General features: G+C 37.6%; 1 protein-coding gene across 1 annotated transcript in view; it reads left to right on the plus strand.

Moving 5' to 3' along the window:
• Window positions 1-2,833: 2,833 nt before the first annotated feature.
• The window catches only part of LOC144958594 (innexin unc-9-like), a 576,099-nt gene continuing 573,932 nt past the window's right edge, over window positions 2,834-5,000 (plus strand). Inside the window, exon 1 of the mRNA XM_078890676.1 lies at window positions 2,834-3,429. The gene's annotated coding sequence lies outside the window, so the exon portion shown is untranslated. The remainder of the gene's footprint in view (window positions 3,430-5,000) is intronic.

Raw genomic sequence — 5,000 nt, forward strand, 5'->3', positions numbered from 1 at the left:
TGTAAACAAAGCAGCGTGTTTACATTTGTAAAGAAATATCCAATCGTTGGACAGCAAAAAATCATATGATTGATAACCTGGTTGAACGAAAACATGAATATAGATCGCTCCCATTTTAAAATGCTTTCAATGTAGTCAGTTGCTTCATCGTTTAGGCTTTTAAAACAAAACAGAGCAATTCTAAAGGTTATTCTTTCCTTGACAGGCTGGTGCAGTTCATACAGAATCATGGCAACAAATGAACTCATTGATTGAAAAAAAAATTGAACTTTTTATAGCGCAATATCCACTAAATGTGCTCAAAGCCCTTTACAATGGGTCCCCCCTGGTCACAGGCAACATTTAACATGTAGGACGGGACATGACGCCTGTTAGGCGATAGTACATTTTTTCAGACAAAGACAACGCTGTTCACTCATTTTACACCTGAGTGCGGTGAGAGCATGTGAGTAAAGATCCTTTTCCAAGGACTCAACTATGCGCCTAGCGCGAGGCTCGAACCCAGGACCTTCCGATTCGAAAGCGAGTGGCATATCACTAGACCGACTGAACTATTGAATATAACTCACTTATTGTTTTCTATTGTGGTTACCGGGTTGTCAATTGACAGCAGCTTCTAATGGTGCTCACACAACTATGTTATGACGATCGACTCAATCCACAAATTGTTAACCGCACTCGTGCGCCGTCGCAAACCCGCCCTGAAGCTTCTTCACAACACACCGTTCAACGAGATGCTCTGCGGTTTCGGGTTCGTTCTCACATCTGGTACATGTTGGACAGGTGGAAAGTCCCCACTGATGAAGCGGTTTTGCCGTTAGGCAGGTTCTCGACCGAAGCCGATTCGCTACCACCCAGTATCTCCTCTTTCTGGTGGAGAAGTCTGGCAACGTCTCACCTAGTTTCGAGGAGTGTATGTCCGTAGCTTTTAGCCGGTCACTGGCCAACAAATGACGTCAAAATGCCAGTCTTTGGCCACAAAAGAAAACAAATTGTGAGTTGTATTCAATAGTTCAACCAATGGGACCACTTATTTCCATGAGCACTACTAACGACAACTCACAAGGCGGTGCAAAAACCAAATAATGACGTCAAAATGCCAGTCTTTTTGGGTTTCAGTGTCAAGCTATAGATAGAATGCGCTTGGCCAAGGAGTTCACAACATTGCCATCCGGAAGTATAACGGACCAACACACAAAACTGTGTGTAACCATGAACTTTTATAGTCTGGTTAATACAGTTTAGTGAGAACAACTCACAAACGCGGATGGCTGGCAAAAAACAATAACAAAGGCCTGAGTGACGTCATCTTCGTTCTATCTATAACTTAACGATGGCTACGGTATGTCCCTGTCTTTTGACGTAATTGTTTTAGCGATCTGACCCCCCCCCCCCCCCCATCGACCTATCAACAACCAATCGGTACTCCATCACCTCCTCTATCCAATATCGGCCAACGATTCCACACTTAATCCAACTTCCAGCATCGCCACCACTCATCACTGTCTTCATCAACACTGATCACAATTCAAGCCCCCCCCCCCTCCCCTCCCCCCACCTCCAATCCCATCTACCTGGCCCACACTCATTGACTGAAAACATAAACTTTTTTTGGGGGGCCTTATAGATAGTTCGAAGATGACGTCACTCAGGTCTTTGTTGTTATTGTTTTTTGCCATCCGCGTTTATGAGAAAATGCTCACTGAACTGTATTAACCCGACTATAGATAGTATGCAGATGACGTCACTCAGGCCTTTGTTATTGTTTTTGCCATCCGCGTTTGTGAGTTGTTCTCACTAAACTGTATCAACCAGACTATAAAAGTTCATGGTTACACAGAGTTTGTGTGTTGGTCCGTTATACTTCCGGATGGCAATGTTGTGAACTCCTTGGCCAAGCGCATTCTATCTATAAACGCTCAGATCATGGATACACACAGTTTTGTGTGTTGGTCCGTTATACTTCCGGATGGCAATGTTATGAGCTTCTTAGCCAAGCGCATACTATCAATATCTTGGTCTAAATTATCAATGAATTAAAGATGAACTTCAACATAAAACATTAAAAATGTCACTATCCTCTTGAAACACAACAGTGGTTCAGGACTTTATGATCATTTTAGGATCATCTTTATTCACAGATAGTCAATGTAATATTGTATTAAAAAGCCGTTTACCAGGAGATGACATCACCTTTCACAGTGCATCCACCCACTATCATTATCCTTCTACACCCACAACTGTAATCTAATGATTCCTCCCCCCCCCCCCCACCCCCTTATTCCTTTCCATGATAACTCTACCCCAATCCCCGACTTCTTCATTTCTACTTTAACCCGTAAGCGGCCAAACTCAAATTCTTTCAAATCCGAATTTTCTTCACTGCTAACCCAGTTAGATACGAACACAAACCTCAGCGTTTTCACTAAGGGAGCAATAAATGTAATGCGACCGGAGCTTCATCGTCGTTATTTTTATTCTTGGTCAGATCTGGTGGCAAGTAAGAATAAGATACAATCCCGCCATTAACGGATTAATCTACCTCTTTTTCCTCACCCTCCACACCTTTCATTCTATCTACCCACCTTCCATCTACACCCCCCCCCCCCCCAACCCCTCTACCCTCCCCCCTTTCAACAAAACATGACTTTCTTGTTGCCAACATTGTCAGTCGAAATAAACGAAGTATGAACATAGGGAAAAATATTCTTAGTTAAAAATAAAAGGAGAAAATATAAATAATATAAAAGCACAGAAAAAAATAACAACACACGAGTAAGCAAAGCGATAAAGGCAGAAACCCAAACAAAAGGTGAATAGATTGGCAAAACGTGGAGAAAACTTTCTGGCACGAGAAACACAGAAACCAGTCTCCGTGAAGCGATGAGAGGAAAAATAAAAGTTTTACCTAAAAGTTGTGATGGAGATAACGTTTTAGGTTATAGACACCAATAATATGAATTCAACTGTCTTCAATATTATCCTATATTCTAAACAATGGAAGGAGGTGAAATTCTCCCCGGTTTTTGCATCTTGGAGTTCAGTTTGAGTAAAAAAAAATCACGGGAGTTTTAATTAGTAACTGAATCATGTTGTTTCAAGACATTTTGATATTTTAAATATACTTAAAAAAAAAAATTAAACTTTAAAAGGAAAATAACCTCGTACTATTTTTAGAACTATTATTCTATGTAGTTATCTTTGTGTAGATGATAATCTAAATATTATTGTGTAGTGTGTTTCGTTTGTATTCTTATAAAGAATCTACTGTGTATTTTTTCATATTCTTGGATTACACATCAATGAGCTCATCTTATTGTGCATGAAATTCAAACAGGATATGTGTATTTATTTGTGAGTGTATCTGTGTAAAAATTCAATAAACACGGATTATATATAAGACAACAATCAACGTAGCGAATTGTATTGGTAAGAAATATGTGTGGTTTTTTAACATTCAACTTAAGGGTGAACTTAAATTGAACTTAATTGCTTTATTGAACATTTTAAAATTATTTGAACAAAAGTTATTTTACTTTCTATGACAAAATTTCAAGTTCATAATAGCATTTTAGTTCTACCCTTTTAGATTGGCGCCTTATTAGAACCAAGAATTGTATCTCTCAATAATGCAGAGTTGCCTTCTTGAAATTTCAAAAATTCGTTGTTTCCACGGGAAAGAAAAAAAGAAAATTCCACTTTAGATAACTTTAGAAATAATTAATTTGACCTAAGCACGATAAAAAAAAAAATGCTCCTAAGTTATGAATATAGGGTCTAAGTAAATAAACTTTCCTTTTTCAACAAGATTTATTGAGTCAAAGAGGTGAATGAAGTTTTGTATCTGGAGCCAAAAATGCGTATCTCTACTAATTTTTCGTAATGTTAGGCAGGTTTGATAATGAATGGTGTATACGTAGTTTTTATATCATCAAAATTGGTCCTATACAACATAGTGGTATATTATGTAGGCTTTAATATTACCTTATAATCAGTATTATTCGTAAATGTGTCCAGTCGTATATACGGTAATATGTCGGGATGAATGAGGTGCTGGAAATGGGCATGATTTATATTCCCTTTTCAAGTGCTCGAGGTCATTGGTCACATTGCAAATCGTGCTCAAAATGACCCACATCGTGAAAAGTATTGACAGCCTTTCAAATACCTTACATCACGATTGGTCATTTTGTTCAGCTTGACACACGGGTATATTTATAACTTTAATAAACAAAGCAGTGTATGTGTTTACATTTTAAAAGAAATATCCAATCGTTGGACTTCAACAAATCATGTGATTGATGACTCGGTTGACGAATCTATGAATATAGATCGCTCCCATTGAAATGAAAGCCACAACTGTGAACATTGGAGTTTATTTCTGTTTGTTTTGACGAGAATTAATACAAGTTCTTACATAGCAAAAAAAAAAAAAAAATAAATAAAATAAAGTTGGTTATTCTTATCACTATCATTTCTTCTACATTCACTTACAGAGTCAGGATCGACGTGTACATATATCCAGGTCTGACATCCGAACGCAATTGTGGGCCCAGTTTAACATTGTTGTAATGGACAGTATTTTGCTTCACTTCTTCTTTAGATTTCAATTACAAAAATGAGCCCATAATGAATTGGGTTATCAGACCTACAAATAAGCTCACATCGGCACCGATTCATTCCGACATAATATCGTTTTGGGACGATTGGTCACATTTTATGATTATTAACGACCATAGAATTAGTCTTGAAAGCCGTTGTCGGCAGCATGCGCTTTGGTCAAAAAGTTTCATGAACTCACTATGACAACCAACTTTCAAGAAACAAAAAAAATAAATCCAATCTCAAGATAGATTAAAAACTATGATTTTATGACTAACCCTTTGAATGTATATAGGATGGGTTTAAACATTACCATAAAATCAATATGTACAAATGACTATACGGCCATATTTAAAAAAAGTATTCCTTTTGCCACGACATAATGATAATAATAATAT

Source organism: Berghia stephanieae, chromosome 13 (genome assembly GCF_034508935.2).
Source record: "Berghia stephanieae isolate SIO BIC M18660-M18661 chromosome 13, UCSD_Bste_1.3, whole genome shotgun sequence".
Lineage (NCBI taxonomy): Eukaryota > Metazoa > Mollusca > Gastropoda > Nudibranchia > Aeolidiidae > Berghia > Berghia stephanieae.